Source organism: Mercenaria mercenaria, chromosome 8 (assembly GCF_021730395.1).
Source record: "Mercenaria mercenaria strain notata chromosome 8, MADL_Memer_1, whole genome shotgun sequence".
Lineage (NCBI taxonomy): Eukaryota > Metazoa > Mollusca > Bivalvia > Venerida > Veneridae > Mercenaria > Mercenaria mercenaria.
The window spans coordinates 7,489,444-7,500,863 of NC_069368.1; the positions used below are offsets into that span (position 1 = coordinate 7,489,444).

The 11,420-nt window shown below is 36.1% G+C and overlaps 1 long non-coding RNA gene across 1 annotated transcript; it reads right to left on the minus strand.

Annotated features, from left to right (window-relative positions):
- Nucleotides 1-7,851: 7,851 nt before the first annotated feature.
- LOC123565881 (uncharacterized) lies at nt 7,852-10,360 on the minus strand. Its single transcript, XR_006689266.2, has 3 exons — nt 10,291-10,360; nt 9,906-10,068; nt 7,852-9,446 (listed from the first exon to the last, which is right to left on the minus strand). It is a non-coding gene; the product is annotated as an uncharacterized LOC123565881 (long non-coding RNA).
- Between the last annotated feature and the right edge of the window lie 1,060 nt (nt 10,361-11,420).

The window sequence follows — 11,420 nt, forward strand, 5'->3', positions numbered from 1 at the left end:
AGTTCAGCCACAGTGAACGGCCAAGGTCACAGGAAAGGGCAATTCAGCCACAGTGAACTGCCAAGGTCACAAGAAAGGACACCTCAGCCACAGTGAACTGTCAAGGTCACAGGAAAGGGAAGTTCAGCCACAGTGAATTGCCAAGGTCACAGGAAAGGGCAGTTCAGCCACAGTGAATTGCCAAGGTCACAGGAAAGGGCACTTCAGCCACAGTGAACTGCCAAGGTCACAGGAAAGGGCAGTTCAGCCACAGTGAATTGTGAAGGTCACAGGAAAGGACACCAGCCACAGTGAACTGCCAATGTCACAGGTAAGGGCAGTTCAGCCACAGTGAATTGCTAAAGTCACAGGAAAGGGCACTTCAGCCACAATGAACTGCCAAGGTCACAGGAAAGGGCAGTTCAGCAACAGTGAATTGCCAAGGTCACAGGAAAGGGCAGTTCAGCCACAGTGAATTGCCAAGGGCACAGAAAAAGGCACTTCAGCCACAATGAACTGCCAAGGTCACAGGAAAGGGCAGTTCAGCCACAGTGAACTGCCAAGGTCACAGGAAAGGGCACTTCATCCACAGTGAATTGCTAAGGTTTCAGGAAAGGGCACTTCAGCCACAATGAACTGCCAAGGTCACAGGAAAGGGCACTTCAGCCACAGGAAATTACCAAGGTCACAGGAATGGGCACTTCAGCCACAGGAAAATGCCAAGGTCACAGGAAAGGGCACTTCAGCCACAGTGAACTGCCGAGGTCACAGGAAAGGGCATTTCAGCCACAGGAAACTGCCAAGGTCACAGGAAAGGGCACTTCAGCCACAGTGAACTGCCAAGGTCACAGGAAAGGGCAATTCAGCCACAGTGAACTGTCAAGGTCACAGGAAAGGGCACTTCAGCCACAGTGAATTGACAAGGTAACAGGAAAGGGCACTTTAGTCACAGTGAATTGCCAAGGTCGCAGGAAAGGTCACTTTAGTCACAGTTGTCTATAGTGTGGGATATGTTTATGTGTCCTGCTGTCTGTGTGTCTGTGTGTCACAAAGATTGTCCGCACTTTAATTCGAACATTTCTCATCCGATCTTCACCAAACTAGAACAAAATATGTTGGCCAGTAAGTGCTCTGCCAGGTTCGATAATTAGCCAAATCAGCCTAGGCACTTTGGAATTATGGCCCTTGAATTACCAAAAAACTCAGATTTCATTTGCATTTTTGACCTCAGAAAGATCCCTATACTACTTTTAAAAGTAGTATAAGGGTCCCTTTAACGCATGCGCATATGCTCTTAGTAAACAGTATACGAAGACCGACTTACTATTTACATGATAAGGCAGTAACTGTTGTGGGAGACATGCGCTTTTCTCAAAAGCATCTCTAGTTTCTATAATGAACTTGTCCATCTTTCAGTTTGGACAGTACCATTAATTGAAAAAAGGGGTGCTTACCGAAAAGATACTGACTGAATAACAAACATTGCAGATCATGATCAGACTGCATGGATGTACAGGATGTACAGAATCAATCATGTCCAACATTGTAAGGGTTAGATTACCATTATTCTAAGGTAAAGTAGAGAAATCCACGAATATAAAACAGTGTAAGATGTCACAGTTTTGTCCCTTTATTTGAATGACATATCCATCATCAAAGTAAATGTCAGCCCAGGTTCACACTACTTATTCCCTTGCCTAGCTTCAAGGCAGACCGATTTCACAGACTGACGTTTACTGTATGTCTGCTATGTTGAGGGCTTTATAGTCTATATATCAAAGAGCCCTTCGCACACAATTAGTTGGGCTAACCCATTGCCCTGCTAAATGTAATGCGCAGAAATGTCTCATCCGTGCAGTCTGATCATGGTCTGCACTGTTCGCTATTCAGTCAGTAAGTTTGTCAGTGAGGAACACTTCGCATAATAAATGGTACTGCCAAAATTGAATGATAGACCAGTCCATTTTAGAAACTTAGCAAGGTAAGGGTTAATTTTTACCTTAATTAAAAGACATCGCCGTCTTTCCGCTTGAATTTGGTGACCAAAATCAGTGTACACTATTTTATTTATATACATAGCTGTCCCTTTTGACAACAGAGTCTCGAAGTTCCTGGACAAAGTGGACTCGTGAATCACAGCTGTTTCAGGATCTGAGCGTCACTTGTGTCAAGCACTATCCAAAAAAGTTTTATCTAGTCAATTTCGCACCGGCAAAACCCCGATATACGAATTCATATGCAGCCCAAAAACTATTGACATTTATACTGAGAAGAACAGATCGTATTTAATATTAGCATTTATTAAAAAATAGCCTACTCAGTCGATTCTGTATTTCAGCCTAACTTCGGAAATAACAACAATCAGATTACAATATGTACAAATGAGCTCTCATACTTTTGCTAAAACGAGCTGCCCATGTCAGAAATCTTAATAAGTCTTTCGTTTCGCGCATTTAAGAAATGATTTGCCAGTCATATTCAGTCGTTCATTTCTCATGAACTTCGAAAAAATCATTTTCTTATATCTACATAATATTTCCTTTCCACATGTAAACAAAGCTTGTTGGATTTTAACCCTCGAATCAGTTTTCTAGTTATTCTGCAAACCAGAAAGAACAGTGAACAACACGCGGGTGTCTTCACAACAGCGGCAAAAAGCATTAAATGGCGTTATTGTAACAGTGGCGCCTTCCATTTGCAGTCCATACAAAATGAACGTAATTTTTTTAATTGAAGGAATAGGGAGAATGTAAATATTGGCATGCGAAAGGAATTCCTCGGCGAGCATGTTAACTTTCTCTTTAGGTATATTTTTTCTCATTTATAAAAATGCTAATTTAGTCTGCGATCATTTGAGTTCGAATTTCCAAGCAGTCATGTTCGTTCTAAAGTCGTCTGCATGCTTAATTAAAACTTTACAGACTGGAACCTTTGCAAATACTATATTGTTGCCAGCAAATGTTTTCGACAGATCTTCATGCTTTAGACTATTTCTTAGTTATCAAGCAAGAGCCACAGAAAAAAAAATGTTTGTCTCGGGTGACTGTGTTACAGTCTGGTTCTCTCAATTGGGAAGTTAACAGCCGCATGAGCGTAGAAAAGTTAAAACTCCTTTGGGTACAAACTCATTGTTTTTTATAGATCCTGTAATCATAGAATACTGTCTCGTTTATTCCCCGAACCAGAAATAACTGGCAATGTTTCTGACATTCTTAATTTATACAATGTGAACACAATATTTGTAGGATAGAGTCATGTTACAGTAAAAGGTCGCCCATCGTCACATGACGTAAAGTGGAAAAATAAAATAAATTAATTCTACATGTTGTCATCAAGCAACTATCACCAAAAGAAAAATTCTTTATTTTGATTGTGAAAAGTTTTACACAACTATCAACAACTTTTTTAATACTATCTTACATATGCACAAAAATATTGGAATGCCCATTTATATAAATGTGAATTGTTAATGTTAATTCTAAGCGGTTCAGATACCACTCCATTCTGCAGATGATAACATGATATAAATGTATTCACCGTATAATTTGTGTAGAAAAACAATAGTTTATTTTCGGCCATACAAACTGGTTCGCGAGATATTGTTCGTGGGATGTAACTCACATAAAATAGCGACGTTAGGAAAAAGATCTTTCAAAAATCCGACACAAAGGCGAGCCAGAAAGCGACGAATACTGTGAAAACGAGTGTTTCCTAAGCAAACAAAAACAATTACAAAACAAAAATAAAAACATGTCTGCCAGAATTTTTTAAATGCTTTTTTCAAACACCTCGCCTAAATGTTTTCTTTTTTTCGCTGATCAAAAGCAATAAATAACTCCTACACTTGTTAACTGCATTGACATAAAGAAGCAATTAACCAGTTCTTATGCTGGTTAACTGCATTGACATAAGGAAGAAATTATTCATGTTTACTGCATTGACATACAGAAGCAGTTTACCAGTTCTTGTGCTGGTTAACTGCATTGACATAAGGAAGAAATTATTCATGTTTACTGCATTCACATAAAGAAGCAATTAACCAGTTCTTGTGCTGGTTAACTGCATTGACATAAGGAAGAAATTATTCATGTTTACTGCATTGACATACAGAAGCAGTTTACCAGTTCTTGTGCTGGTTAACTGCATTGACATAAGTAAGAAATTATTCATGTTTACTGCATTGACATAAAGAAGCAATTAACCAGTTCTTATGCTGGTTAACTGCATTGACATAAGGAAGAAAATATTCATGTTTACTGCATTGACATACAGAAGCAGTTTACCAGTTCTTGTGCTGGTTAACTGCATTGACATAAGGAAGAAATTATTCATGTTTACTGCATTGACATACAGAAGCAATTAACCAGTTCTTGTGCTGGTTAACTGCATTGACATAAGGAAGAAATTATTCATGTTTACTGCATTGACATACAGAAGCAGTTTACCAGTTTTTGTACTGGTTATCGGCATCGACATAAAAATCAATAAATCACTCTTGTTCTTTCTAACGACACTGACATAAGCAGTGAACCTCTCTTTGTACTGGTTAACAGCATTGACATAAAAAGCTGTTAACCACTTTTATACTTGTTAATTTCATTGACATAAAGAAACATTTAATCATTTTTGCAAGTGTTAACTACTGACATTGTGACGCAATTAATCTCTTTTTGTGCTAAGTAACTGCATTGACATAAGGAAGCAGTTAACCACTAAATGGTTAATTTTACTGAAATAAATAATCAATTACTCGTTTTTGGACTGGTTAACTACATTGACACTAAGGGAGCAGTTAACAACCTTTTGTATTGGCTACCGCATTGACATAAACAATCAGTTAGTCGCTTTTTTTGCTCTGGTTAACTCCATTGAAAATGAGGAAGAATTAACAAATTTTGTGCTGGTTAACTGCTATGTCATAAATATGCAGTTAACCACTTTTTGTACTGGCTAACTGCTTTGACATTAGGAAGCAGTTAATCACTTTTATGACTGATGTGACGTTGTATTTATTAAGGACATCTGGATAGTTTGGTCCAGAAAGAAATGAAGCACATTTCCCCGTTTCCATACATACTCTAACATTTATACATTCGCGTGCAATGATGAGTTTTTCAGGAGATACTACGGTAGTGACAGTTCTCGCTTGATGGGTGTCGGAAGATAAACCGTTCATAATTGATACATTTCAACTGAGTTTCTGAATAATTCATGTGGCTGCAAATAATGGACATCAATGTTTTCTATTGTTTGGCTCCCGCTTTGAACTTATCAATAAAACGTTCATAAAGAAGCTGGAATCTGGATGACCCAAAACAGAGCCGGCGATTTCGTTATTGTCACGCGGTAATAAAAAAATTAGAAAACGAATATCGTGAATCTAACCACTATCCAATGCCAGGAGTCAAAAGAATCGGTGTGTAGCAGCGTACTAACACTAAGTTTGAACTAATTTTTGATGAAAGCTAGATGAAAGCTAGACACTGCTGAGTCCGCCATCGAAAGATGACTACTGGTCCTGATCACAGTGGGGCTCGAACCCAAGACCTTGGGTGGCCAACACGATGACCACTAGACATTCGCTCCCCAACCACTACCTGAGTTTGATACAAGAATGAGGAGAACTTTTTTTTTCATTAAAGTGTCAAACATTTCTCACAAACCGTTTTTATTTATCGATACAATTTACATCTACTTTCTCCAGCTAGCTGTTACTTTCAGGGAAGGAAATTGGCAATTTAGATATCATCACATGAAGTAGATATTTCTTCAAATGAAGTAGAAAAATTAAATTATTGTAAATTGGTTACAAATCACTGGCGAATTTGATCGTGGTAGGTAATTGAAAATGTAATTACAGTTTCTAGATTTTTGTCTAACAAAGTAAACTAAATTATCCAAATTGTTTACAGAGAGTTTCACCTCTTGTTTACGAGCATACCAAATGCCTAAAAATCTTGAAACTGTAATAAACCCTTACTGCTTAACCCGAAATAATTAAATTGTCTCCGTTTCACTTGAAATCCCCAAACATTAAACAGACATAGTTATAGAAATAATTTAGTGGTATTCATATACCTCTACAAGCAAGAAAGGAGACTGCCTTGACAACTGACAGACACTAGTAATACGTACCCAAATAAATTTATTTTGAAATAATGGAGAAAATCAACATTCCTCTTGCGTTTTAAACAATATCTAACTCTTGTTTTCTCTCCCTTTATCATTTTTTGCAGTGTCGTGCGTACATTTTATACCAAACTTGGCAGATATGAACATACTGAAAATGTTCAACCCATCTTTTGGCGAGTAGCTTTAATAATATTCTAATGAGGCTTTTATTATGTATCATTTATTTTGTTGGGAATTTTCTTGCTTCGTTTCAGTCTTTGGTAGATTCTACTCCGACGTCTGTGAGCGCGTGTATCATTTCATGATTGATAAACATGAGAAGTCAAATTGAACGGAAATTTACTTTGATATTTCTGGATATTTCAAAGAAGCATTTTAATCGAAAGTTGTGGGTTATTTGGTGACGATATACGTAAAGGATTTCAAATAGGAGAAATAACGGTCAAATCACGGCGGGTAGTCAACACAGCAGCTTTGTGTCCAGCCGCAGAGTACATGTGCCTTTGAGCAGAGACCGTTCTACAGACAGCTGGTTTTGTTTCCTAATATTGAAGGCACTGACCTCCAGATATGGCTTAAAATAATCTTTCTTTCAAATTGATGTTTGGTCATATTATGAAAATCAGAATATGAGTTTTTGTTTCTAAAATATTTTAAAATTCCAAATCAAGAACAAAAGATGACCGCGTCGGGAATCGAACACCGGACCGCCGCGGCAATAAAGACATTTTTCCGTCGTCGTAACCAATAGCCATGTAGCGCTCAATTATGACCTCAAAATATAGATAAATAATTTTACAAATTTAACTTACTGCAGTTTATGGACAATTTCCACAGTTGTGACTACCGAGAGATTCCGGTGATGATAAAAAGACTTACGCACAAACATTGGATAACGTTTCTCTCAGAAGTTCTTTGTCTTACTTAATTACCCATAAAAACATTGATCTGTTATATAACAGTAACTGATTCAATTCTTTAAACTGTTATGTCAACACATTATAACATATTATTTTATGAGAAATTTTGTTATTAGCTTTATTGTAAGTACACCATACTTTCCGTATCTTTAAGAATTTCTCACATAGATCTAGCACATAATCAGCATTGTTAACACCACAGACTCACATTTATTTAATACCTTCTGTGTAAGGGAAAAAATTATAATCTCAGATGATAAACTATGACATTCAGTTTACATTACGATATTTTCTTTTATTTAGGCGACTTACTAGAAGCAATGTAAGATACGCCATACACTGTAAATGTAAGTGTTAAGGAACTGAACACGCTTTGGACGCCAATTTGCAACAGATATTGAACGCGTCTTTGCGTTCAAAATCCTAATACTAGTGTTCAAACTTTTAACACTAGCTGCTCAAAGAAAGAACGCCCGATGAACAGCCAGCTGTTCTGTTGTGGAACACCTTATGAACAGTTAGGTGTTCTTTTTTAACACCAGACATGTTCTATTTTTTAATGTTAAGTGTTCAGATTGGCAACACCTACCGTTCCGTAAGCGAACAGTCTGTGAAAACCCAGGTGTTCTTTTGTTTAACTCCGGACGTGTTCAATTCCAATGCAACAGATATTGAACGCCTAGAACATGTTCAAAGACTTGGACGTTAAGAATATGAGCATTAGTTGAACATACTGCATTCAGTTTTGAACACTGGATAAGAGACATGTTTTTGTAAGGGATATTTGTTATATATGATAACATTTACTGCTGGAAAAAAAACAACAATTTTATTTCAAAAACATTTTGAAGAAAAACTACCAACATCATATGCAACTATTTAATCTGACTATTTTACAAGCATGAGCTTTTTATGCACACGTATAGTGTTCTTTAGCTGCATTTTAAACATACCTGAAAAAACTGTCATAGAAACGTATGAAGATATTAATCTGCTGCAAAATATCTTATTATCAATAAATTCATTTGGTATATTAATTGTTACACAGTCTGTTTTTGTGTATATTGTAATTGTTTTTATGGAAGCGCATGGCTGAACTGCTTGAGTTGAAAATAAAATTTATCTTACTGTTTTTACTGCTTTGCTCCAAAATGATTTATTTAATCTGCCTATTGTAAAAAAACACCCTGTCGTCAAATGGGTGAAAAAAAAGCAAACACTTTAGATCAATATAGTACATGACAAACAAGCTACCATGCTTTTAACATAATTTCCTGTAAAAGTGTTCCCTATCATAAAACATTTAGAAACTGTGTAAAAAATTACCATAATGAAAAAATATTGACAGAATTTTGTACTCCTGCAAATAGACGATGGTCATAATCCAAGTTTCAAAGATAAAATGGTACTTAAGAAAAATTCAGGATATTTTTTTAACAAAAGGACACTGGCACATGACTATGACTTTTTCCCAAAGCAAATAAATCAGGTGAGGTTGGAATCACTAGTTACAAAATTATTTCATCAGTGGCATAAAACCAACATTTCGACTAGACATAACCTTGACAGACTTATACAATAATATAGAAAAATATACTACTATTGTATTCTTGCATACATCTCAGAACATAAGAAAGTACACATTTATTTATGAATTACTGTAATATACAATAATATATATATACAATTTCATTTTGAAAATGTTAAAAGCCTGCTCAGTTCCAGTTGCATTTAAAAGATATCAACCTGTCTGCTCACAACTAATTGTAACATTTTGAGAATGTCAATCAACTTGCTCAGTACCAGTAAGTTCATTTTGTAAAATATGTCCCTGCTCAGTAACAAAAATACTATTTTGAAAAGCCCAGTAGGGCCTACCAGTAATATTATTTGAAAAATGTCAATCTATCTGCTCAGAAGAGACCAGTGGTGCCATTCATTGATATTAGCATTACTGGAAACTATTCTCTATCTTGAGCTGCTGCATTTGATTTCAGCAAAATACAAACCAGAATGATATTTCAGAAGAAAGAAATATTTGCAAATGATTGCCAATTTTATTATTCTCCCAATACCTTAACCATGTAACTCATTTATTTAAATACGGTTCTATTCTTCTCACAGAAAAAAATAGATTTTCTTAACCTTCATTTGTATACTGTTCTCCAAATACAAATTGCTGCAAAAATCCTAAAGACATTGCTTAAGAATGGATATTCAATGTCGAAAACACAGAATGTTGCAAATAACTGAATTGCAAATAACAGTTGACTCTCCCTATTGCACCTTGTGGCAGTACAATTTCCTACTAAATAGGCTGTCTCTGCTTTGTCATTTCTGGTAAATATCACTAATTTTGGAGGAGTGTTTTTCTTTTACCTCCAACATGACCTCAAAGTCCTGTTCTTTAACAGCCTGGCATAAGAAAAATGGATTTCATTACATAAACGGCATTTAAAGGTTCTCAACACCGGAACATTAATACAACTATTTGCTGTTTTAAAATAGGCACAGAGATGGATATTTGAAGGTTGTAAAAACCTATTTAATGTGCAATGATGCTTTATGTTAAAATTAGGTATAAAACGCTTATGATTTAATACTATTTCCTGTGTGATATGTCTAGAAGTAACAATACAATTTCATGGCCAATAGCTTGTTGCTGATGTAAAATATCATACACCTTATTCATGAAAAGCAGTAATTCAACTCAAACATCCAAAGGCCAGGTACTCTGTTTTATTAGAGCAGGTTCAAGTCCCAGCTAAGGATTCAGAAAATCACACTAGCACTTAATGACAGTATTTTTCAATGATTCTAGCGTACTAGTTTGTTTAACAGAACAGAAATATCATCTAACTTTAACAAACAAACCTAAGTGATCACTTTAGGAGTCTGGAAATGACATTTGCCCTTCTTATTCCGATCAAACTTTGTTTCAGCTTCTGTTTACTTGCTCGTTATACGCTTTATTTAGAGCTATCAGACAGTTTCACTGTTTGAATAAGCAGCCAATTGCACCTACTCAAGATGTGACCTAAAATAAAAGTTCAAGTAATTCATGTTTCTTTAGTTCAGCATTTGCAATACAACGGAAAATACAACAACAACAACATCAACAACAACGTAAGTGCTGCCTATTTGAATTTACATGGCATATCTACTTAGTAAACACTATAGATATAGCGGGTGGAACTTAAATGTAAATTATGAACAAAGTATTCAAGCTAAGAAGGTATCCAAATAGCAGAAAAATTACTTCATAACAAATTATTCCGGATTATCCTTCCAGTTTCCTGTTTCCGCCAAAATTGAGACGCTTGTTGCTGACGTACTCATGGTACTGATGGACGCTTTCTTGAAAAAATCTATTTTTAGACATATAACACCGGCGTTCTCGGTTTAGAACATGCACTGAATGCCCCTGTTCGTATCAAATTTCCTGTCATTGTTTTTATATAGTTGTTTCATTTTACGCATTCACTGAAACTTCAATTAACAATATATCGGTAAAATAACTTACCCCTGGTTCAGTAAAACTGAAAACAGTAAAATATGTCTAGACTTTTCTTGGAAGACGAACTAGTATTGAATGCTGGCGTTCAAATCAAGCGTTCCAATCGTACACAGAACACTTGTACTGAACATCGGTGTTCAGAGTATAACACGTAGATCTAGTGTTCCAAAATTGAATACAGATGAACGCGTCCAGTGTTCTCTCCATTTACAGTGTACCTAGTCTAGCCAGCGTACCACAGTAGGCCTACGTTGCTTAGCGGCAGGGGCAGATAATCCAGGAGCCTTGTACTGGTCCCTAGAGTACTATACACTGCAATAGTATTTTTCAGGTCTATCACAAGTAGTCCAAATACAAGTAGTACTAATCTTTCTTCCTTTCCACGTGCCCTCCCTCATTTGCATAATGTTTCCTTTTACTCTACCGGTCCGCGTTTCGGTATCTGTTTACGCGTTTAGCATTGTATCGAAAATCGGCATGTTCCAATCGCATGCTAGTCTCGAAAAGAGACATTGAAAGAAGCGAAAAGGAGTAAACTCAGTGGATTGTATTTAATTAACCGTATTTTTCTTAAATAAAAGTTAACACCTCTTTTTGTTTTTGTTTTTCTATAGTAGCGATATAGTTCTTTCTGGGAAAATAAGTCTCTGAAAATCTGATATGCTAGAAAATTAGGCTATTTCTATCAAGCAACGCCAGAAAAGTGTTTCCTCAAATCTAGAATATCTGCCTCAGTAATAAATAAATTTATATATAAACAAACTCTTTACACAACAGAGGGGACACTGGACAATATCCTATTGCTGTCAGTTCCAAATATAATCAGCATCGAGTCTAGATTCTCAATATAAACAGCATATCTATTTAGTTAA